Source organism: Danio rerio, chromosome 17, assembly GCF_049306965.1.
Source record: "Danio rerio strain Tuebingen ecotype United States chromosome 17, GRCz12tu, whole genome shotgun sequence".
In the NCBI taxonomy this organism is placed as follows: domain Eukaryota; kingdom Metazoa; phylum Chordata; class Actinopteri; order Cypriniformes; family Danionidae; genus Danio; species Danio rerio.
This window is the reverse complement of record NC_133192.1, coordinates 43,712,042-43,738,811: the sequence shown is the minus strand read 5'-3', so window position 1 is coordinate 43,738,811 and position 26,770 is coordinate 43,712,042. Positions and strand designations below refer to the sequence as shown.

At 35.1% G+C, this 26,770-nt stretch overlaps 1 protein-coding gene and 1 long non-coding RNA gene across 9 annotated transcripts in view; one reads left to right on the top strand and one right to left on the bottom strand.

Annotated features, from left to right (window-relative positions):
- The window catches only part of LOC797812 (leucine-rich repeat and fibronectin type-III domain-containing protein 2), a 299,809-nt gene that overhangs the window by 81,712 nt on the left and 191,327 nt on the right, over positions 1-26,770 (top strand). For 2 of the 8 annotated variants that reach the window (XR_012393081.1, XM_068214681.2), the window contains exon 1: positions 7,299-7,505. The exons of the other annotated variants lie outside the window; for them this stretch is intronic. The gene's annotated coding sequence lies outside the window, so the exon portion shown is untranslated. Of the gene's footprint in view, positions 1-7,298; positions 7,506-26,770 lie in introns of those variants that run through there. 8 annotated transcript variants of the gene reach the window in all.
- Positions 5,462-12,734, bottom strand: LOC141378442 (uncharacterized). The gene is made up of 2 exons (XR_012393087.1): positions 12,012-12,734; positions 5,462-6,995 (listed from the first exon to the last, which is right to left on the bottom strand). It is a non-coding gene; the product is annotated as an uncharacterized lncRNA (long non-coding RNA).

The following is a 26,770-nucleotide window of genomic DNA, read 5'->3' as shown; positions in this document are numbered from 1 at the left end:
TACACAATATAGTTTCAGTTAGTTCCAAAACTCATTTTTATTTCAGTTAACGACAATTATTTAAAATTTTAGTTTTCATTTTTTCGTTCATTTTCGTTAACTATAATAACCTTGTTGTATGAGGCACACTCTGAATTGCAGCTCAGATTACAGCTCAGGGGTGCGTTTCCCAAACAACGATGTAACTTGCAGCTAAACTATCATAGTACGATGCATCGTTTGGAAAAAGAACTATGTAGTGACAAGTGTTTCCCAAAACACTTGCTATTCCCACTTATCCCCCACTTAGTGGATAAGTGGCAATAGCACAAAGCCAGGAACTATGTTTCTAATCACAGCTCCAGAGCTGTAGTTGCGAGTCCTCAAGTTTGTGATGCAGTTTGCAAATGTTCATTGGAATAATGGATTTGGGAAACGGCATATCAACAAACTATGTTTGTAACGGCGAAACTTGCAACCTTAGTTGGCTAACAATGGTTTTGGGAAATGCACCCCAGATCAGTATTTAGTATAATTGTTTAGTTTTGAGGCAAGTAGCCTTGTAATAAGTGAAATAATGTGCAACTAGGCAGCTGTTTTTGCAAATTAAATGCAATAATTCATACATCCATCCATACATACATATATACATACACAGGATCAAATATTGCATGATTTTAAAAGCTTGCTGCATGTTTTAAGAGTCCATATAGGACACAAAGAGTCGGGAAACAATTTAGAGCTTTATAGGGCCTGCGGTGAAAATTGCCCAGGCTGGGAAATTTCTCTTCTCATTCTGCTTTCTGCTTTGGAATTGGTTTGCAGAGATATCAGATTGCATCAGGCTTCATTGCGAGTCCTGCAGTCAGTGTAAGAAGCTTTGCTGACTGACTTCTATTGGCAAAAGGGGATAATTCAATGAAACATTATGGGCCCACTCCATACTCCATAAAAAGATTGCTTCCACCCCTGCAGTGACAATGCAGCTCTCAATTTGGAAGAAAAAAAAAAAAAAAGCTGGAAAGCCTTCTATCGGGGAAAAAAAAGGGAAAATCCAAGAATTCCCGAGAGGGAATGTTATTTTTGGGCTTTAAGAGAGACGACTTTATCTTGTGTGCAAGGAGGGGCTCGCCGACCTCCGCTGTTAAAGGACTGGATTAAAGATTTCCTGTCACACAAGTGTTAACGTCTATGTCAGTGGTAGGCTGACGGTAGAGTTAGTGCTAGGGCATTGCTGCATGAGAGCAGGTTGGATTGGAGATTTGTATGACATGATGGGGATTCACTATATGCGCTGGTGTCATTTGATAATGAGCTAGCCTGTGGTGGGAAAAGTGGGGCAAAGCTCAAAAGCAGATTACATAGATTAGGACACATGACTAGCGGCTCACATGTTTGGATGCTAGGAAGCTGTAGTGCTGTTGTAAAATTCACTTTCACTTATTTATACACTACCTGACAAAAGTTGATCTCAGTTTTAAGAGCAACAAATAATATCTTGACTTCTAGTTGATCATTTGAAAAAGTGGCAGAGAGTACATTTTTATAATGAATCATCTGTTGAACTGCATCCCAATCATCACAAATACTGCAGAAGACCTATTGAACCACTATGGACCTATGGTTCCACATGGACCAAAAATTCTTATAAAAAGCAGTAAGTTTGGTGAAGGAAAGATCAAAGTTTGGGGTAAGATTCAGTATGGGAGTGTGCAAGAGATCTGCAGAGTAGATGGCAACACCAACAGCCTGAGGCATCAAGGCATTTTTGTGCAGCACATTACATTACAAACCACAGGAGAGGGACAATTCTTCAGCAGGATAGAACTCAATCTCATATTTTAGCCTCCACATCAAAGTTCCTAAAAGTAAAGAAGGTCAAGATGCTCCAGGATTGGCCAGCTCAGTCACCAGATATAAACATTATTAAGCATGTCTGGGGTAAAATGAAGGAGGTGGCATTGAAGATGAATCCAAAGAATCTTGATGAACTCTGGGAGTCCTGCAAGAACGTTTTCTTTGCCACTCCAGATGACTTTATTAATAAGCTATTTGAATCATTCCAGAGATGTATGGATGCAGTCGTCTAAGCTCATGGGAGTCATACATAATATTAATTCTTTTTCCACTGCATCATGACTTCATAGTCTATACTGTACATTATTTCTGTTTAAGTGACCAGACATAACTGTCCTAATTAAATAATTAAAAATGAAGGCAAGATCAGATTTTATTTTGGTAAAATAAGTGTAATCAAGAGGCCTTTGCCTTTCATATAAGTCACTTCTGATACACTTCTCATACTTGATGGTCAACTAGGTGAAAAATTATTTGTAGTTCTTAAAACTTGCGACAAGACTTGTCAGGTAGTGTATACGTATGTTACAAATTATTTTAACATTACATTCCAAGTTATGTAATTTCAAGATAACAACCACTGAATAATTGGCTCAACTGGAATCTTCAAATCACCTTGAATGTCTCTGAATAGACCAAAATTCACAATCATATAACTACATCCACATTTATATGTATCTACTTGTCTTTCAAGCCTATTTTTTGACTGTTTTGCGCCATCTTGTGAATGAATAATACTTACAGTTGAGGTCAGAATTATTAGCTCACCTTTATTTTTCCCCCCAATTTCTCTTTAACGGAGCGGAATGAACCGCTAACTTATCCAGCATGTTTTATGCAACGGGTGCCCTTCCAGCTGCAACCCAACTCAGGGGAAACATCCATACACACTCATTAACACTTATACACTATAGACAGTTTAGCCTACCCAATTCACCTGTACCGCATGTCTTTGGACTATGGGGGAAACTGGAGCACCTGGACGAAACCCACACAAACGCTGGGCGAACATGCAAACTCCACACAGAAACGCCTACTGACCCAGCGAGGCTCGAACCAGCAATCTTCTTGCTGTGAGGCGACAGCACTACCTACTGCGCCACTGCGTCGCCCCAAAACTGCTTTTATTCTAGCCAAAACAAAACGAACCTTTCTCCAGAAGACAAAAAATATATGTATGTTATCAGACATACTGTGAAAATTTCCATGCTCTGTTAAACATCATTTGGGAAAAAATAAATAAATAAAAAATGAAAGCGAGGCTAATAATTCTGACTTCAACTATGTAGGTTAGTATTTACTCCAATCGAACGATTTAGTTTCTGCCATCTTTTGACTGAATACTGCATAGGTTATTGTATGCTCCATCAGCTCCACACATCCCGTTTCATTTCTGTCGGTTATGTTTATTAAATTAATGATCTATTGTGGCTCAGAACAGTGTTTTGTGTCTTAACTGTTTAGGTTTTTTGGCGAGTACACCTGGAATGACAGTTAATAATATGGTTGTTTTCACAGAAGTTTCAGTTTATTAACCCTACTCTTAAATGTTGAAATGTACTAGTTTTTGCTATTGTTTTAGAGCTTCCGATTCAGTCCCCATGTGAAAAATGACTAGGAATACTAAATGGCAGAAAACAGCCAAACTACTTGCTCTACAAACAAGTGTTGCCATAAATATACAGACCAAGTAGAATATTATAATAAAAGAATTTAAGTTTGCCACATCAAGCAGCATAAAAAGCTGTTTTTAACGTCTAAAAATTAATGTAAGTGAATGTGACTGGATGTGGCAAGGCAAAAAGATTCAAATTGCTGCACCCGCTCGTACGTGAAGAATAAGGTGAATACAACAGCCCTCTGCTTTGTATAAAATTGCTTATAAGCCTGCCTGGTTGTCCCTAACATACCAAGCACCACTTTGAATTTTAATAATGCATTAGTAAACACTGAACTATGATTAATAAATGTTGGACAAGTAAGTAAATACATTAATGTTAATGAAACTTTTTTTTTTCAATTAACCTTTTAAAATATTTTTTTAATGAAATTTTTATATTGTAAAACATTTAATTTGCCACAGGACATTTGCATATTGCTTATCATAGTTTAAATTATCAATGTATCCTTAACAACACAAATGAATCTCAGACAACTTGATCCACAATGTTTTAATCTAATTATAATCAAAATATATTGCACAGGAAATAATTCTGATTCATTGCGACTTAAAATGGCAGATTTCACAGAAATGTTACACTCATCGGTTATCAAAATACTAGCTTGCTTGTAGCTTAATAATCTGCACATTGATAGCACTACTGAGCATGTTGCTAACATGTTTATAGAACATGTTTCTAAGATACATAAATGCACATTTCTAATGGTTTGGGATTATTCTTACATTTCAAGTAGTCTTTCTTCCTTTCGGAAACACATATGATGAATCTTCACCTCAGCTCATTACAGCATGTCGTCTGGTCATAGTATCTACAATATGACGCATTAAGATTAATGTTCAAAACACTCTCCGTGCCAGAGCTTGTTTGCTACGATTCGTCGATTCTCCATGGATTGGTTTTGTTCCTTAATGAAAGACATTGCAAATGGATGTGCAGTGTGATTTTGTATGCTCTGTACTGGTGAAGGGAGCATGCTAAACTGAGCATAATGAAGCCCCATTGTTAACTCTGTATAGCAGGACCCTCTACATCAACTGCATAATGGAAACACAAGTTGCTATTAGCATGCCTTTTATTAAGATATTGATCATTTATTAGCATTTATAAATTATATTTTCTGCATGATCTTATTCGATGTCTCTAATCCTAATTAATACCTAAACCCACCCACTATCTTAAAAACGAATAAAAAGCAGCAAATTAGGATTTTATTTATTTTTATTTATTTATTTATTTATTTATTTATTTATTTATTTATTTATTTATTTTGCACCAAAAGTCATAGTTAATGGTTTATTAATAGTTAGAATTGTACCTTAAATAGGGTGTGACCCCTACATTTGTTTGGAAAATGCAGCAAGTAGGTCGCTGGTTTGAGCCTTGGCTGGGTCAGCTGGCATTTCTGTGTGGAGTTTGCATGTTTTCCCTGTATTAGTGTGAGTTTCCTCTGGGTGCTCCGGTTTTCCCCACTAGTCCTAAGACATGAGGTGTAAGTGAATTCGGAAGGCTAAATTGTCCCTAGTGTATGAGTGTGAATGAGTGTGCATGGATGTTCCCATTGCATGTTACAGCTGAAAGGGCATTCACTGCATAAAACATATGCTGGATAAGTTGGCAGTTCATTCCGCTGTGGCGACCCAGATAAATAAAGGGACTAAGTCGAAAAGAAAATGAATGAATGTAGGAGAGTAAAAGTTTTGGAAATTAGTAGCAGACTGTGTATTAGTCTAGCATTGAGTATATTGTGCGTAGCGAATTAGCTTAAAGTGAAATAAAGATTAATTTGTTGGAGACTTAAAAATAATTGACTTTTTAAATCTGAACAAATGAATCGTCAACAGATTGTTTGAATAGACAGTAGTCCAACTACGGCTATTGCGATCCAAAATGAAAAATGTTTTATGTTTAAGCAGGGTAACAAGATCTATGTTTAAGGCTTTAGATTCATAAATATGCACAGGCACTTTTCTTTATAGAAAACAAAACATTATTGACTGTTCTAACAGAAGCTAACAACTAACACAAACACACATACAGGTTGTAGAGAATAGTAAAGAAAGGAAAGGAGAAAATTAACAGTGTAATGATGTAAAACCTCAGATTTTGTAAGGCCTAACCAAGCAAACCAAAAGTTACATATAATGGCCCGTTTCCACTAAGTGGTATAGTATTGTACGGGTCGGTAGGAGTCACCTTTTTCAAGCTTGTTTTTCCACTGCCAAAAGGGATACCAATGGCATGGTGTATGACAGAAAGTTTTATTTGATAGCAATCTCGATCAAGGAATGTAAAAGTAAAGCTGTAGGGGTCGTTTGCATATCATATGAGAAGCATTTCTCACAAATCAGGCTTTATACACATTAATACTTGTGTATAAATGTTACTGACCTTTCTATGAACATGATTTGATTATAACTGAAGATCAATGATAGGGCAAACTAGCCCACTATAACGTCTGCAGTTATAAAAATAAATCAATCAATCAATCAATCAATCAATCAATCAATCAATCAATCAATAAATAAATAAATAAATAAATAAATGAAACATATGAACACATACAGACCCTTACATTCTCCGATATGTTACCAATTACAGAAAAAAACTACACACAGAATACATTTAGTCCTTATTTGGGTTCAAAAACAACACACAACATATAGCTCAGTCAATGCAAACCTCTTATCTGTATCTTTATCTTCACCAGCACCTGTAATCTCTTGTTAGATAATAATTACATTAGTCCAAATGGTGATGATAATAGTTAAAGATGGCAGTTTGTTCATGATTTAGATTGCTGAAAGAATCATTTGCTCTTGTTGTTTTTGCGATTCACTCTCGTGTTTGTTCATTTTTTGAAAGAATCGGATGTCAGAAGCACTTCAGTAATCACACACACATTATTATCATTAGCTTAACAAGTTTGTTATTTCAAATATAGATGTGAGGCTAGTGCAAGAAAGTGAAACCGATTGCACTTTAGATGGCCTTGTAAACAGCTACGGGGCACAGGGTAGATTCTGCTATTCGTTTTGGCTTTTTGGCTGTTTATCAAGACAAAGCCAAGGTTTGTTTAAGCTCGGGTTGACCAAGGCTCTTTATTATATGTTTCTGTTATTACGGTGTAATGTCTCGGCTGTGTATTCAAAAATGAGGCTTCCTTTGTTTTCATTATCCTAGCTTGTGCAAGAGCTAGTAATGTATCTCTGTAAACCAATAGTCTTCAGCTGTGTGTCTTGCTCCGCCTTTTGTTTCCCTTTTGTTGTGCCACGTACCCTTCCGGAAGTGGGTTTAACATTGAAAATGTCCATAAACATGTACCAAACTGTACCGTTACACACAGTGAAAACGGGCCATTTGGTTTCGTCTAATTTACAATAGTTCAGCAGTCTGGAGGCATTACTTGCATTCATTTTGTGATGTGAAGAATTCCCTCTGTTGGGTTGGGTTCCCACGTGGGTTCGCGGATGGTTGATTCTGTCAGGATAAAATATCACAGATTCAATTTGCAGGTGAAGACAAATTTATTCCTTTCAAAAATCAACCAAAAATTCTCAAAATAAAGTGATCCAGAAAATCAAAACAGTTCCGATGAGTTCAAAATGAGCGGTGCAATTTGCTCGGACTATGCATGTGATGGATGAAGGACCAGTTAAAAACCAACCAAATCAAAAGAGAGAAAATGAAGAACAAAACCAAAACAAACTGGCGCTTGGAGTCTGGGAAAACGGACAAGACAGGATTACTCTTAACAAGATTAGGACACAAGCGAACCCACTCGCACACAAAACGGACTGACAACAGACAAGAGATGATAGCGCACTCAATAGGAGAGAAATTCAAGAAGTAACAGGTGAAAACAAGGATCGCTAATTGATAAACAAATAGAAAAAAGGCGGGAAAAATTAGCATGCGGACAGTGAAGTACATGGCCAGCTGTCAAAACAAACTGCTGTGCTCCACAAAATACAATCACAACACAAACAGGTAAGTCAAGATGCACTCAACACAGGTTCTTTTTCCTGTGAGGCTTAGAGTGGAGTGTAGTTTCAAGATGAGGTGGCAAAGACGCTGTTGTGTTATATAGTCTGTAAAGGAGTGTGACCATGTCTGTCCATTCCAAGCAGTACATTCATTTTATGTCATAAATACCTTTGGAATCAGATTACACACTGACCATAGCTCTTTCTGGATGGGAGAGGTTGACAGTGTATTATTTGTTGAACAATGATGTGTCTGATCGGCTTTGGGATACTCTAAATAAAGTGGCAAACAATATTTTTTACAGCATTAGAGTTCTTCAGAAATAGTGTAACTTATTGATTGATTGATTCATTGATTCATTCAAATATTTGACAGCAGTAAGGCGTGTAGAAAAATATCCTCCAAAAAACTCCAAAAACTACACAAGTTTCACCACATCAAGTGAAAAGTGACACCTTTGATAACTGCACTGCTGTATAACTGCAACACATATCATTGTGTAAAATTGCTATTGTTTTAGTTCTGTTCCATTATGTGACACAATTGTCTTGCTTTCTCTCACCTCCGAGCGTCTGTGTCTCCAAGGAGACACCAAATTCTGACATTGCTTTTGTTTTGACAGGATGTCACAACTTATAAGTGACTTTTTGTACTGTGTTTTGTCATCTTACTTTCCCATCAGCCACTGGGTTACTTTTTAATTTGATGAAAATGTCACATTGATTTCAAGGTTGGAAAGAGGAGACAGCTGGTAAAAAACAAAACAACAAAAAAGTTAATTGTAACTTTCTGGCAATGCAGGGGAAAATGTGCCAAGTAGCATAGTTTTAACCTAAATACAATTTTGAGAAATATTTAACTGTACAGATTTTTTTGATGTGTAAGACCTTCAAAGAGAGTGACAGGCACATCCTGAAAATGTCTCCCTAAATACATTTCTGGAGATCCAGAAGTACTGCTGACCACTTCAGCCATATGGACGGCTTTCCCAGTGTTGCCAGTTTGTCCAGTAACTCGCCATGTATGTCGGTGGAAATTTTCTAAATGAAAACAGAAGGATATGTGGAAAAACTGTAGGAATATTTTAAAATCGAGAACATACTGGAAGAACTTCAAAATGTTTTAACGACCTAAGCATGTGAATTTTTTAAAGATAGAACTGGAAATTGTATTGCATTGTAATGTGTTTTAATGTATAAAATTGTATATGAATTTTACTTTAATTAAAAAAATGTTGGTGGACTTCAGATCCAGAGAGTTGACCATGATGACATGATTCGAGTGCGACGAAGAACGGTTTAAGAAAGCAGGCAAGACAAAAACATAAGCCATACAATAAAAAAAAAAATAAAAAAATAAAAAACAAGTAAATAACGGAGCGAGAATGTGGAAAATCTAAACTCGTGGTAAAAATCAGGCGAAGGCTTTTCTTTCTGGATTGCTCTTTAAAACACTGTTGGTTGGGTTCAGGGAAGAAGGAGGGTGGGTCAGTCGATTGGTCAGTCAGTCAGTCACTCGACAGTGGCCTCTGGTGGATTTACACAAGAGCAGCAGGTGCGAATGGCACTCGCATGAGAAATGTGAGATCTCAAAAAGCGTACACAGCGAGCTCAGGTGGATTTGCGAAAAAAATAACTGCAAAAAATGCACCTTCCACGATATATCTGTTGCTCTCCAATAATGTATATAGCGGTATGTTTTCAGAATGAACCTGGATTGGTCAAACTTAAATGTTATGCTTTAAATGGGTTGTGGGTTTTGTCATTTTTGCTCTGATTAAATGCTTTTTATTGCATTTTAAATGTAATGCTTACATAGTTTCATGAAGCCGAATGAAGATCATTTAAGAGGGCCTATTGCTTTTGAGGTTATTGGTGTAATAGATAATATTCATCAACCATGTCAACCAGCATTATGACATACTGATTTCAAGCAAAAAGAAACCAGTTCAGTGGATATCAATGAGTTTGTAGTCTTGCATTCCACAGTATAAAGATAAGAGTTTGTCCGTGTTTTGCAGCTCTTCCCAATCCCAATAAAGGAATTAACTACAGGAAAACAGTATTGCCTTCCTCACTTTTACATGGTTAGCATAATCAAGTAGGGAGCAGTTTTAATTTCAAATCTTTTTGAATACTAAATAGTATAAGCCAGGGGCATAGCCATTATTTCAAAAGTGTGTGGGGATTTCAAGTTCATTTTTTTATCATACAGTTTTGCCTAATATGCTTTTAATGATTATAAACAAAAGAAAGTCTTTATAAATATTTAGGATACAACAGCATTATGCTGGGGCATTGCCCTAAAAAGAAAGTCGTTGCATCTTATTTTCGACAAAATGGTTCATAGTGGTACCCTGTTCCATTGACTGCCCGCTCTACCAAATGGTTGACCATGTTTTTACTGTTTTAAATAATGACTGTTAAAGTAATTTAAAGAATGACTGTTTTACAATGGTTTACACACAGCATTGTTGGTTTACAAAACAAAATCAAACAAACATAATCCCGTTACACTACTACACTTGATTTTAATTTTATTGTAAAAAAAATAAAGAAAAGAAAACAATCAAGAAAACATGTTAAATGAGAATCTGAAATATTATATGGCATACTTCAAACAAAAAAAGAGGTTTAAGTATTGAAATGATTTGTTTTAAAGAATTTTTTTAATAAATTGGTCAAACACTTCATATTTTCAGATCTTTCATAGTATATGTATTAATTCTGGTACTTTTACCGTTAACTGACATATCAACCATTTGGTAGATGCTGATATATTAGAAATTAAGGGATGTGTTAAAAGTGAGTGCGCTAACTAGCGACATTAGGAGATAAGTTAAAAAAGAAAAAAAAAGAAAAAAAACTTGGTGAGGTATTCTAAACTCTAAGGTACACTAAGGTTTTTTAGGTTTAAGTTTTTAGGTATAAGCTATAATTGACAAACTTTTATTTAACAAGAGGAATAGGCAGAGTTGTCTATCATTATGCAGTTCAACCCGGGTACCACAATCCAGTGTATACTGCTTGGTTTCTCCACAAAGAAGAGTTTTTAACCCTCTTTGAACTCATTTCTTGTGTACTTCTATGAAAATTGGAAGCAGGCATGCAGCGCGGGTGTGAAATAGGACGTGACTGACATCTGAGTGACTGGTTGCCATGGAAACATGAATGTCATGTGTATACTATCTTGTCTCTTTGAATTTTAAATAATTCTGCATTTATATGCTTTGTTCCAAGAAAACCTTAACATATTTTGACCACAACTATCCAATGAAAAAGTGTGGGGGACGAATTTACATTACATAAAAAGGGTAGGGGTGGGGGAGGGATGCATGTCCCTCGCATATTTTCCATGCCCTTAGTTTAATCATACTATGAAATAGCATAACATGCTGACATTCCAGCACACGTTGCTAGCAGGAATGCAAACATAACCTTTTTTTCTTACTCTCTTACTCTACTACTTTATGAATTTCCACCTTAATTCATTACTGATCAAAGTATGCACAAAATGAAGCATTGAGATTAATGTTTAAAACACTCACCATGCCAGAGCTTGTTTTATAAATGAATTCATTAGTAAGTATGCTAAATAGTATAGGCATCAAGGTCATAGCACTAGCATGCTGCAGTTTTTCAATACAAAATGTGGCCAACAGTGTAAATAAGGTTCCCTTTTCTATTATTTCATTGTCTTGAGAAGACATTATGCGGATCCTACTTAAGAGACCAATAACTTTAACCTGTTTAGAAACAAACCAATTATTTTCAAGATGCTTTTCTATAGTGTGTTTCTGGATGCAGTAGCTTATCTCCCTCTGATTCTAATCACAATAGCTGTGTTGCCATGCAAAGATGTGAATATAACTAGAATATTACACAGAACCTAAAACACCTACTTGTGAATACAGAGTCAAAGAGAAGAAAATAGTCAAAAGAAAAGAAAACTGTATGTTTTCCATGGAAATCTAGTAAGGGATCTAAGAGATGTAAAGAGATTTTAGATTGACCAAAACAAGATTTCAGATGTTTTAAAATGTGGTTGTTCAACTGGTTTGTCCATTAATGTTGTCCCATTATGCCCAGCTTTGTTGTTATCATATGATCAAAATCTCATGACATTATATATATATATATATATATATATATATATATATATATATATATATATATATATATATATATATATATATATATATATATATTTCATATATATATATTATTCATATATATTCATATATTATTTACTGTTCATTAACTGTGTGCCATATTGAATCAACATATGATTCCGCTGGTCCGTTCCACGGTGTTCCCAGCATTTCATTTGGGGTTCTTTGAAAGTATCAGTTTCATATCACTTTATCGGAAGACGGGTTATGGCTTTCTAAAAAAGTAGTAGCAATGCTTCCACTTTTTTTGCCTAATGCTGAGTTTAAAGCAATGCTTGCCTGGGCAGCCCCAGCCATCCTGCTGAAAGTACACTCAACCCCATGTCTGGAGTACTTACATCTGAAAGAATGATCTTTTGGTGATGTCCATGTCTGTGAGCCAAATTCTTTCTCTCTTGCGTATGAGGTGCCTTTGCACCTGCACTTGGAATTTTGGAACCTTCACAAGGTTTGGCTCAGTCAGAAGCACCGCTGAAAGCCTCCGTCATCCAGGTTAAGTTTCTAGAGGAGTTTATGAGCTCACAGAGCTTGATGCACCTCTAAAAGAATGTAGTGGACTCAGACACGACTCTAAACGTATCGACGCTGTTTTTCAGTCTTCATAAAGCACATAAACACTGTTATTTTCTTCATAAAATCCATGTTAGCCATTTAGCTATGAAGCTAGAGTCTTCGGGCAGACAGAAGCCCTGCCCATCACGCGAATCCGCGTCTGTTCTGATGTGAATTTGACACGTGAATGAAGCGGGGTTTGACGCGCGAATGAAGCGAGTAAACTCAAATGTTCATGCTGCTATTTACGCGTGAATAGCGAGATTTATCCGTGCGTTCCGCGTTTGGTGTGAACACAGCATTAAACAAGCTAATCAGTGTTCTCAAGATCACTAGTAAGCTATAGGCAGGTGGGTTTTGACCTAAAAGCTACTGTACAGTGGCCCTCCAGGACTGAAGTTTCCCATCCCTGATCTAGATAAATCTATAATGCTTTGCGATCAAGATTCAATCTCCCAAAATGTACGGCTGAATGCTGATCCTCTCACTTTTGCTCCTTCTCTCAGTCTGCCTGTCTGTTGCAAACACAGAGCGCGTGAGCTCTTGGCTCCACCCCCTTGTTACGTTAGGCGGGAAGCTGAAACTAATTATCATGTGAAGCAACACGCCCCTTAAACAGCGAGCTGTGTACACGCCCCAACATGACACTTTTTAACACATTATAATAAAAAAAAAATCTGGACTGTGTTTTAAACAACCTAAACTGGCACACTCAGAAGAACCTTAATACTAATATTAAATCATAAATAAGGGGTAAACTATGTGCCCTTTAAGAAAAAAATAAGTAATTTAAGACTGCACTCTAGACTGTGCTAGCTTCCATCAAGACGTCAGGGGACTTGCATTTGGAAGAGACCCTAGCCTGAATATGTAATTAAGGCTCCTACCACTCTTTTCCAGATTCAGTTGGCAAACCTGCAAGTGCTGCTTTTTTCAGAAGCATACCCAGCCTTGGCATTGATGTGTATCATTTACACTCTTCACATGTACATTGACCACACCCAGGGATTTACAAGCTCAGGAAGGGTCAGCAGAAGGAAAGTCTGTCTACAGCCAGAGGTTAGCTCACCGCAGTGTGGGTGGTGCACACCAGCAGGGCAAACTTTATCTCTTGGGACTGAGAACTCACTCCAAATGCATTGCCTTGTACTGGGCATTAGCTCACAGTGCCTCTTTAGCAAAGATCTTTTTTTCAAGAGTCTTTTTTCCGTGTATAGTATAACATACAACTTGGAAAGAGCCACCTTTGTGTCATAATTACTGCACTATTTTCCTCACCTGAGATTTGTGTGCTTATTCTTCTAGTAAATTCCCTAGATGGCCAACTCTATAGGGATTGTCTGCAGCATCATCTTTGCAAATATTTTAGGACTGCCAAAATTATGCTAATTTATGAATATGGTAATTTTGGGCCTCATGGGTTGTTATTGTCTCCTAGCTACTCAGTTCAAACCTGCATGCAGATGGCTTAAATACCTGTATGTTTACAGGAGGGGCCTCATATGCACATTCAACACACCACTTTTATTGGCCTATTTCCATATGAGTCAAGGTGGCTGGTCTCCTAAGCAGAATTCAGATTTATTGGATTTCTACCAGCATGATTAACATTTGTTTGTGCTTTTTCTTCATGGTATGAGTCAGTTAGTTTATGAAGTAATGAATGAACAAATGAATGAATAAATGAATGAATGAGACAGCTGTAATACTTACTGAAGAAATTAACTATTATAGCCTGCTTGTTAAATTAAAAAATTATGAAGAATCTTGGAAAATATTCTTGTACATCTGAAACGTACAACAAAACGTACCCTGGCATTGTATTTCAGATTTGCAAAAATATAGACAGCATCCTCTAGTGGATTTTTCATTTGAGACTTACAATCAAGCATACCCAGAGCAATATTTTTTGTTTTACAAAAATGTAGGCTGAGTGTGACCTAAGGAGTTGGGTGACAACGGAGCTGAGGGTCCAAACACAGTTTATTAATAGCTTAGTCAGGCAGGCAATGGTCAAACAGGAACATACAAAAGCATGCAGGTTATCCAAAAGAGTTGTCAGAGTCACAGGCACAGAGATCAGTTCGGGCGGCAAACAACATAAAACAATTAACAAGGTGAGTGTTAGAAAACAGGGCAAGGCAAGACAATGAAACGCTTTGTAATGCTACAGGAAATAAACAAGACTCAGCAAAGTTTGTGTGCGTGTGTGTATGCTGTTTAAATTAAACCACTCACATTAATTAAATTCACTCTGAGAAATATTTTACCCAAATTGCATAAAATATGGACTAACCAAAAATCGGTTAAATTTGATCCTATTAGTTTAATAAAAAAATAAAGTTAGTCCCTATTACACCCAGAATTAAGTTAAAATAAATCAGCATTTTTAAGGTGCGTTGAGTGATTGATTGACTGATTCATTCATTCATCCACCATTCATCCTTGATATTTTCCTTATATTCAGACAGTTTTTCATAAAAAAACTAACTATACTCTGTCTTCTATACATTTCTACACATATATGTACAGTATATGGTCTGAAAGAAAAAAAAAATGGATTTCAAGTGCAACTCTTAAAAACACTAAGACTGTGCTTGCAAATCTTGCTAAATAGACTAGTTTCTATACTATAACAGCCTTATATTCTTATATAAATGAAAATAAAACGGATTAAAATCACCACCCATTTATACAGTAGATATTCAGTTGAGCATAAAAAGCCACATTTTCTATTGGTATTGTGAGGGCATACCTTCAAATAAAATCCAACACTTTTCTTATTTTTTTTACAGGCTTGGATTTTCAAAAGCCTGTCCTTCACATTTTTTTCTGTTTAAAAAAAAAATGTTGAGTAAAAGAAAACGCTTTAAAAAGGACATCAATGTAGTTCTGTTTAATTTGTCATACACTTGCATTATATTTAACTCATCCCTGTTTTGTTTCAATTTAAAATTGTACAAATAAGTAAAGAAAATAAATCTGATTTCTGATCTTTTCAGTTCATATACCTCTTTCCAAAAAGCAAGCTTCAATCATTAACCCTCTGGGGTCTGAGGGTGTTTTGGGCTCTGGAGAAGTTTTGACATGCACTGACATTTGTGTTGTTTTCAGTATCTTAAAAACATATAAATGGCTAAACTGTGATAACACTGTAAACAGCACAAGTTGGGCTACAATAATACATAAGCAGCATGTTTTTATGTGTTTGTGTTTTTGAGAAAGAAACGTTTTCGCGTGGTTAGTGAAAAACTACAGTTTTGAAGTCACTGAAACAAGGCCGTGAAACACAAAGAGAACATTTGAGCACAAGACTTTTGAGAACTGAATCTGGTAGTCTAGTTTTTTTTTGCTTCAAAATGATTTCAGAATCATCTTGTTCACTTGCTCACAGAAAACAATATAATGAATTAAAATTTCTAAGTCACTTTCTGTGTGAAATTGGTTTATGCGAGAAGGCGTGAACTATCATTACTATGCAGTGAGTCACACCTGAGAAGACAAAGACCTGCATAATGAGCTGCATAATGAGCCATCAGACAGGAATGTGACTAAGAGGGAAGAGTTTTGTTGCAAAATTAGATTTATCCATTTTGAGAAATGTTGGTTATTTGACATTATTATTTAAGACATCAACAGTCAAGTTCATTCACAATTTTATAAATTAAGCTATTACTTGAGCTCAGTGAAGTCCAGGAACACAATATTCTTCAAATCCAGGATATTTTTTATTTAACTTTATGTCTATAAATAGTTTATAAATAAGTCAAAAACATGCCGAAATGCAACATATTATCTTAACATTGTCAAACATCTTAAATTGGTTAAAAAACAATACATTATAATATATGGAATAGTATATACAAAGTTTGAATTATAATAATTCAGAGATTCTGAGTTAGTTTTGGTAATCTCATATTAAAGCAATGTTATTTTAAAGAATGATTATTAATCCATATTAACAAAAATTACTGTGAGCAAAAGAAAGCAGGTGAAAAACACACCATGTGCGATAATGAAATCTTTTAAACAGTCGCGTGCGTCACAGCAGCTTTTGGCGCAAGTTATCATCCTCTCACTCGGTATTCACAGTAATTATTTAAAGAATAAACTTACAAAGGACACTTAGAAATGTAACCTTGCAGACAGGTATCCTATGATGGGGAGCAGCGCAGGAAAAAGGCAGTATTTCACTGTAACCGCTGGCCTTCTTCTTGACATCAGCGGAGACTTAAAGACGCAAGATTGCTTAGTCCACTTTTGTAGCGTTTTTAAACATTTTGTGAAGTTGAAGGCTACATCTTCATCTAATAGTTTGTCGGCATGACACAGACCAACATTACTCTCACTACTGAGCTAACTTGAAGCACTTCTTGTCTACTTTAGCTCTCTTTGCCACTGGTCCTTTACCTCCGTTGTTTTCACATCTGGATTTACATATGAAGCGCGCTTACTGAGAGGCGTGACCACGCTGCTGTAATGAGGCGATATAGGAGAATCCGTACAGTCCTTACTTTTATACGGATTACATAAAAAGAGATAATTTGTTTTCGACTCGAATTGGTTAATTCAAAAGTAGAGATATCAAGCTTTATATAGATATCATAAATCATCGTCTTTGTTGACTATTTGCCGAGTTTCCTTTCATTTTAGTGACGTGTTTTTCTGACCACAGTCTGCTCGCGTCTTCAGACACTTGTAATAACAATGCCTTGTGGGCATGGTTGCATTAAAACTAATGAGATCAGACTTGCGTTGGTTTCATACTGAATACTTTATCAAGCAATATTTGTTTTCAACATGCATAGCTGCGTTTAAAGTAGACACTTTAAGCTTATGCGAGAAGAATACATGTCTCATCTGTGTGCGTTTTGTATTCACGGAGTTTTAGCGCATTTGTGTACACGGTCTTCGACCCCAGACGGTTAAACTTTTAGTGCTTGCTACAGACTAGCTTAGGTCTACAAAAAAAATAATAGTCTCTGATTATTTTATTTATTTTTTATTATTATTATGCTTTATTATTATTATTTTTGTACTGTCAAGGCGGTTAATTCCACTGTGGCGAACCTAGATATTTAAAGGGACTCAGCCAAAAGGAAAATAAATGAATGAATGAATGAATGAATGGATTCGTCAATTTTAAGTTGGCCGCCCAGTGGCTAAGTGGTTAGCACTGTCGTTTCACAGCAAGAAGGTTTCTGGTTCCAGTCCTGGCTAGGTCAGTTGGCATTTCTGTGTGGAGTTTGCATTAAATTTATCAATCACTGTAGTTACTAGAGTCATATAATTCACTTTCATATTTAATATTCCCTGTGCTGTTATTTTTTTCCTTTCCTCTTGCTTTAAAGGGCACTCTCATGCATTACATCAGATAAACAGCAGTCAGTGATTAGAGACAGACATGGATAAAGCTAAAATAAGGTCACTAGTCAAAAATACCAAGTAAGTTTATTTGATGTATGTGTGGTGGAGTTAATTCAAACCTTTCTGAAATGATGAGTTACTTACAAATGCCGTTTGCAGTACGCAAACACATATGCACGTTTAATGAGACCATGCGGCCATGGCGATTTTATCGGTTAAGGATTAAATAGCTGTCTTTATTACAAACAAGCAGTTTTAAAAACATTTTAAACTTATAAAATTAATTATTGAGGTGCAGATGAACACATTGAGTTTTAACATTTATTTTAATCCCATTTTTTAGCAAATAAATCAAATAAATTGATTTGTGCATACATTTTATTATGGAGACATGGCACCTGTCAAACTGGCTGGTGGCGGGGAAAACCACACTCTTACATCAGGTTGCGGTGGGCCTCAAAATGGGAGTGAATCCCATTTTAACATCAGGAAATAAAAAAAGAGACTTATTGTGTTTCTACCTCCCCAATATGACTGTGGACACACTATACCTACACACAGTTCTGTCCAAAACAGATTACAAAAGTTAATTTTCATCATAGGTGCCTTTTACTCCTTTTTTTTCTTTTTTTTAAGATGGGTTTTGAGGCTTGCTTTATTCATATCAAGCTCACACAGATTTCAAAAACCTGATAAAGACTCTAAGCAAGTTTACATTCAACCACATTTGATACCTGTCAAGTATCAAAACCAGTCAAAACATTATCTTCCATGATTTTAATAAAGGTTTTAACATTTATAACTGCCTGCTTGCAAGGCACCTTCTGTTTGCTCTCATTTGAATCTTCTAAATTTAGAAACTCTCGAAAAGACACTGCATGTTTAATCAAATCAGATTTATTCCAGATCTTGATCTTTCTCACTTGAGCAATGTTCCGAAACGTTATGTGACAGTTCTTTAACAAAAGCCTCATCTTTAATACATCTTTGATAAGATAACCTTTTTATTTCCCTGGGGTTTAAGCACAGGTGTAAACAGACAACAAATTAAAGTACTCCTTTCACTACATCTTTAGCATTCTCTACAGTGTTAAAAAAAGCAAATGATTGCATTAAAATATGCTTATGTCCAGCAACCTAAAATATCCTTCAGATTGCTTGTCACATCTCTTTGTCAATCGCAGTCAATCACTAAGCTTTTTTGTTGTTGTAGATGTGTTTTGTGTGTTCTGTTGAGGATTCATGCTGAAAACGAATGTCTTTTTACAATTAAGTGGGTGGAGCCACACTCACACATACCCTCTCAATGGTCTCAAACTTAACTCCTGGAGGGCCGCAGCTCTGCATAGTTTAGCTCCAACCATCTCACACCTTAATTGTCTCTAGTGGTTTTGAACACCTTGATTAGTTGGATCAGCTGTTTTTGATTAGGGTTGGAGCAAAACCGTGCAGAGTTGCGGCCTTCCAGGAATTGAGTTTGAGATCTATGCTCTATATCATTCTAAGGACCAACCAAATACAGTATTGTAATTAGATAAAAAATTAATAAATGTGGGTAAATAAGTTTGAGCAGTGTGAAATATGATTACAAATACTCAAGGATTTCATTTATCTGTGGTTTAGGATAACCCATGCGAATTTGTAGCTCCAACCTTTTTTAAACAGGGCTGGGTGCACAATCTCATTTAAATTCAAAGAAGCAGTCTTTTAAAAATAAACAATAATAAAATAAATATACAAATACACAAATAAATAAATAAATAAATAAATAAATAAATAAATAAATAAATAAATAAATAAATAAATAAATAAATAAAAACAAGTTGGATCAAAGTCTGAAAGGGGCAATTTTAAAGAGTTATAAAATATTTTGTTGTGTAATATTGTAAGCTAAAACGTCACATACCCACTCTTGAGGCATCAGAAACTTATTTTACTTATCTTGTAAATAGGGACATAATAGAACCCTTCGAAATCTTCATTATTTATACATGTTGTGTAGTCACTAGTTTTGAGTGATTTTAATGATATCAGCATTGAATTAAAATAAAAAAAATAAAAAACACTTCTCTTTTCTAAGATGAGAACAACTTTACAAGACATTACTGACCATTAATGTTGTTATATGACTGGCTGATAATTCTCCCAGGAGCCATGCTAGCCATAAAGCTTTCTCCAGTATTAAGCAATACACAGAGTTTTACCTCCTTATATTAATAAAATCTGCAGGAGAATCAGACAAAATCCCTCTGGTGTGAATACAATGATAGGTAATGTGTGGAACACAACACACAAACTAACCTGACAGATGCTAATATATTTATTGTATAATATGTGATTAAAATTAACTATATATCATTAAGTATTTATTGATCATACTAGGGCTGCACGAAATAAAAAAAAGCACTTTCAATATTCTATTTTTTATGACATATATGAGCAATATCACACTCACATCAGTGTGATATGGCTGTATATTGGTAGGTCGAGTGCCTTAGTGTCCCAGCAGTGCTGATATACACCTATATCACACTGCTACAATTGCGACTATACAACCGTTTGATGGCATAATCATGTATATAAAAAATTTTATCAAACAGAAATGTTTTTGTATCAGGAGCTACTTTCTTCCGCCATTCATTCATATCTGCAGCTGACCATCAGAACAGCAAAAACCGTTGCTAATTCACAAATGCTACTTTATAACTAGTATTTGAATGACTCTTACGCTTAATGTCTAAAATAATAACAAAACATGTGATTTTTGCACACATTTTAAGTTTATAAGGCGTAACAGCACGAAATACAATGAGTCAACAGAGAATTTTTCTTTTGCAATTGGGATTTCTCAAAAATTAACCAAGAAAAAGTCAAAGCAAAGCAAACACTTCTAGATTACCTTGGTATAAATTTTGCAATACAAATCACAAAAGAGAGAGATTAACAAAAAATGTCACTTACCTGTTCTATAATTTTTTGTTAATAATTATATAAGTTAATTAAGGACAAGATGCGGTCTCTGTCCCCATCTTGTGGCTGAACTTCAGCTGTCAATATTTTTGCTATGCTCAATATGATAGGCTGATGGTCACCGACGTGTAGAATCTCTGAAATTATGCAAATATATTTTAAAATAGGCACTAGCCTTATAAATAAACTGCATAGTTGCAATCTAAACACCATTATCGCCTAAAACAGCCTCAAAAGTACATTATGTTGTCCAACAGCTGCAATATTTGTCAAAATGTAGTGCATTAGTTTAGCTCTCTGCTTGCCACTCTATGTGAGTGGAGTAATACACAGGGGTGAAGAGGCTGTAGCGAGACTCGAGAATCAGTCAGAACTGTTGTATAAATTGCGATATTGAGTTCAGCAGATGAAATAAATTGGTAATTTTGGAAATAATTAATAATTTTTACATACATTAAGATAATTTTATAAGGAAGAGCATGTAAATAATATATAATAAATCTATTGCAAACATTGAGTAGAGCAATGATACTGTGCAAATAAAATGCACATCGCTTTATGATTTTCTGGAAGTCTAGCAATATTCATATACACACATTTATTAATCAAATAACACTGTATAGTTTTCATCGTACATACACAAATACAATTAGGGGCCGATCACACCGAACGCGCTTTTTGCATTGGGCAGCACCTTATTTCAATGATTCAATGGCCTGCATGCTTCACGTTTTAAACGCCTGCTGTTGCATGCTGTCATTTGGAAGCTGAAATAAGTGTTATGTCAGTCACTTCTTTTTCATTCTCCAACCAAATGAAAGCATAGGCGGGGTTTTCACTGAAGTGACAGCAGTGTTTGTTTTGTTAAGATGACTACGGAGACTTTTGAGGATAGACACAAGACTAGTAGTTACTGTTTTGAGTTATCCAGAGCTGTATGACTTCAAAAATCTTGAATATCACAATATTATTAAATATAAAAATTATAACAATATCAACAGCAACACTCGCACATTCGTCCTTTATCCGGCTTTATTTACACTCCCACTCGCAAAACAAACATATATATATATATATATATATATATATATATATATATATATATACATATAATTGAAAAAATAATTATCATGTTCAGCAACGTAACAGGCCCCTTAATCTTACTTAAAGTTTAAAAGGTAATTTCTTATGCTTGAATACCCAAAACTGACTTAAAAATGCTAACATAGTCACAGGCTCCAAAACATACACACAAAACACGCATAAATAATTTTGATAAGTTTTGGTAACTTTATGGTTGCAGTTCATGTTGCAGTGACAAACCATGAGTGTTTTCAAATGTATATCTTGTGACTATTGTGGATGCGCATATTGCAATATTGATGCTGAAATGACATATTATGCAGTCTTAGATCATTCGTGAAAAGGTATCGGGTTTTAGATTCTGCATGTCACTATGTCAAGACTGTAATACAAATCTTTACGATGCATATTTCCACATAATAGATCATCTGGGTTTCTTCAAGTAAGAACATCACACAGCACAATACTGAAGACAAGAGAGAAACATCTCAGCTGGTGGCTAGTAAATGAGACCACAAAAACGCTGTTCTGCCAGTCACATCGAACGACGGATTCATTGGGGAATTGCTTGAATTATGGATTCTCAAGGAATTCTTTATGCTGGAGACAACTGACAAATTGGGCCTTGACACTTGATTTGTGGGGTTTGTGATTGCACAGAAAAAAAAGAAAAGAAAAGAAAAGAAAAAAGCAGCCAGTGTGCCTTATCCTGAGAGACTTTGCTTATTAGACAGTCCCCGAAGGATGCACATTGTGGTAGATGTACAAGGTGTGTTGTTGAAGCACATAATGCAAGTGTAATTTCTCATTGTGAAGCATTGACGGGAGATTTATTTAAGACTTTAATTGAAGTGATTAGCTTTCTGAATTAATTATTGAGATAAGTCATTTTCCACCGCAACAAAATACAGCTTAATTTCTAAATCGCACCTACACTTTTGTAGTTTGATCTGGCTCGGAGATAAAATGTCACAGCTGAGGTGCAATTTCAATCAGTTACAGCTTATCCAGACTTGATTTGAGAAATGAAATCTCTTAGAACTAATCCAACAATATACCTAATCATCTTACTCTCTGCTTCACTGCATTTGCAATATGGCTTGCGGTAAAGATGTTTCATTGAAAATAAAAAGCAGGGAACACTTTACTTCAGGGGATTTTCATAAGAATGTTATGACACCTTTATAATTCATGACATGATCTGACATACAAGTTTTCAACATTTGAAGAGGATCAATTTTTTTTTTTTTTTAATAGTCCTATAAGATAAGAAATGATGTTGTTGAAATGTTATAGAATAACTTTGATGAAATGTTTTGATCCACTTTAAAACTGTCATACAAATAAGAATGGGATTTAATGCAAGCTTATGACAACTGTCATAAAAGGTGCAGTAGGTGATCTGGCAAAATGAAATCCATTAGCATAATATCTTTGAAACACAGTCCCTCCCCTGCTGTCTAAAGCTACACCTCCTGAAATCACAAACGCACAACTTAAAGATGAGAGCAGACAACCCACATGTCATTCGCCAGTTAGAAAACTTTATAATACTACAATTCTGAACGAAAAACTGTTTTATGTCTAGCACATTTTCAGTTGTGTAGTTAGCAAGCAAAACTGGTCATAATGTGCAATATTTCATGCATACAAGGATTGCTGTTCTCACTTCTTTACGTGCTTTGCCCTAAAGCCACTACTGTATGCTTAGTGGTTGGTTGGCGGCATGTAGTAATTACACTTATTACAAAGCCATACTTTTTCAAACCAAATATTTAAAGTTGCATACTAAACAATATGGGGAGCATGTCACAGGTTGTCATTGTTTAAAAATAAACCAATGTGAATATAAAACCAACTTCACCTAAGAAAAGCAGAATAGGCGGAATATCGCTATTTACTTTAATAAAAATAGACATTAACAGTGCTGTAAAATGACCTTATAAAATTTAAAATAGTCACATCAATCTTTCGCCAGAAGATTTCAGTGGCTGAACAACACTTCCGTGCATATAACCCATTTGTAAAACAACAAACTCTACATCAGCTTTACACGACTAATATAGTTTGAAAGCGTAACATTACCTAAAATAAATACTTCAGCAATGGTGTCATCCTTCCTCCAGCATGCGAAAGTTACTCCAATATTGATTCGGGATTTTTAAAAAGTTCTGATTTGGCATTTTTAAGTCGCTTTGGATAAAAGCTTCTGCTAAATGACTAAATGTAAATGTCTGCTAAATGACTAAATGTGTGCACATCAACAAAGAGCGCAGTTTTGGCTACTTACCAGAATTATGGGAGTTTTCAGCACATTTTTTTTTAGTCTTACGCCATTCTCAGATTATGAAAATACTTATAATTACATTTAGAAAATTTACTTTAATCATTACTATTGGAATGTAAAGAAACTTTCAACCATCAACACAAAAAAGATGTTTCTGAAGACAATCACCTACTGCACATTTAAGTTCCATTATCTGTTTTTGCTACTTTCAATGCAAAGATGACATTTTTTGAAATGTCATCATAGCAACTTGACTACCAGGATAGTATAACTTCACATACATCTATCATAAACATGATTTCCACAAGGCCATAATGATTGAGTCATGAATATTTTTTGATCTCTTTTTTCAGTAGAACAAATTGAATTTGTCTTTAAAAGTGTCTATACTTCATTAAATAAACAATTTTTATTTGTCTTTTGAGAGATAAAGTGGCAGTGTTCTGATTATTTCTACTTTGTCTATTGCTTTTGGCTTGATCAAGCACCTACCTTTAAGTTTTTTTTGTTTGTTTTTTTTTAGATGTGTGCACACGAACATTTTTCTTTTTAAATAATTTGTATAACAGTGTCATTAATAATTAATGCCATTTAATGACCATTTAATTACAAATTCAATTTGTACTGCTGTAGATGGTTCAAGACATATTAATGGTGCTGTTTTAAAATTCATGACACATTAATAATGTCTGCATTTTGTTCATGTTTTTATGACAGGTTTATGACAAGTAATAATGTATTGCTGCTTATGTAAAGTTGCTTATGTCAAAAATTACAACTTTGCATTTAAAATGACAGAACTAAGTAAATGACACTTCATGAAAGTTGTCATAGGCATGCCTAAAAGATCATACATATTTATGACACATGCCATGTCATGGTTATAAAGGTTTATGAATACCGTTTGAAGTAAAGTGCTAGCAAATGATAACAATACAAATGGTAATTATTATTAGACAATTATATGCAATCTGGAGGCAACACAGTGGCTCAGTGGCTAGCACTGTCGCCTCACAGGAAGGAGGTCGCTGGTTCGAGTTCCGGCTGGCTCAGTTGGCATGTCTGTGTGGAGCTTGCATTTTCTTCCTGTATTGGTGTGGGTTTCCTAAGACATGCACTATAGTTGAATTGAATAAACTAAATTGGTCTTAGCTTTGAGTGTGAATGAGTGTGTGTGTGTAAATGTTTCTCATACTGGGTTACAGCTGGAAGGGTATTCACTGTGTAAAGCATATGCTGGAAAAGTTGCCAATGTTATCAGACATACTGTGAAAATTGCCTTGTTCTGTTAAACAACATTTGGGAAATATTAAAAAAAAAGAAAAAAAATCAAAGGGGGTTAATCATTTTAAAATTATTAGAAAATGAAATTATTAATAATACTCTGAGATTATTAGAAACTTATCAGAAATAATCAAAATCTCAAATAATATGGCAACTTAGTTCTGTTCTTGAAAATTAGGGTAACACTTACAATAACTATACATTTTGAATCATTTATTAAGCATTAGCAACTAGTTCATTCATCGTTTGGTAACGATTTAACTCTGAATTAATTAAGAATTAACTCTACATTTTAAGACATTATAAGATTAGTAAGCAGTTTACAAATGCATACAGTTTAATATATAGTATAATATATAAGTCCCTTATAAATTACAATTAAAGGCTCAGTTTCAAATAAAAAAAAATAAATATTTGCAATCTTATCTAAAAATAAAAGCACTTTTAAATTATGTTTAAAAAGTATTACATAAAATGCAATAATTTAGTAATGAAACATTCGTCAGTAACAAAGTCTGAAAGTACAATTACTAAGCACATTATATATGTGCTTAGATGTCAAGAATACAGCATTTGAATCTGTATTTATAAATGTCTTATAATGTACACTTAATGCTTAACAAATGATGAGTTAACTATTTGCTGATGCTCAATAAATTATTTTTAGTGTGTAGTTATTATGAAGTGTTACAAAAATCAAATATATGTAGCTCAAAAATGTGCCTAAATATTGCATTTTGTTGAAAAGAATCAGTCAGTAGGTCACTGTGATAAGTTATGTACAGCAATTGGCCTATCTCGAAGGTCATCTCTGTGTGAAGCATCATATCATCAAATTAGATCTCTGTCCAAAAAACTACTCCATCACTCATGAATATTTCAGACCCTCAACATCAGTTGGCTGTTTGAAAATTGTATTTTACAACTCTGTAAAGATATGCCTCAGAAATCATAAATATTTATGCAGTTTTCTCCGCCTCGGTTATCTAAAATGATTCCCGGCTGTGTATGCACTGCTGTGTAGTTTCACATCTCTGGGCAAAGCTTTGCCAGCAACATTACTAATTACTATAATTAATTCTCTATGCTTGGCATCTGTGTATGTCACCTAATTAGCAGATGTGGCTCCATTCACTCATATTTGAATGGTTTGCTATGTGGGAAAAAAAGGGTTAATAAGCTTTGTAATAAGGCTCTTTTGACCTCATCGTTGAAAGATAACAACAACACATTTTAAAAGAACATATGCAAGAATAGTTCTTTTTTTCTTTCACAGTATCCAAATGATAAAGTGATGACAATGTATGTAGTAAACAAGTACTCTTGTGGCTAATAAAATTTCTTATATTTATACATTTTTGGGGAGACAGTGGAACAGTAGGTAGTGCTGTCGCCTCACAGCAAGAAGATCGCTGGTTCAAGCCTCGGCCGGGTCAGTTGGCATTTCTGTGTGGAGTTTGCATGTTCTCCCTGCATTCGCGTGGATTTCCTCTGGGTGCTCTGGTTTCCTCCACAGTCCAAAGACATGCGGTACAGGTGAATTGGGTAGGCTAA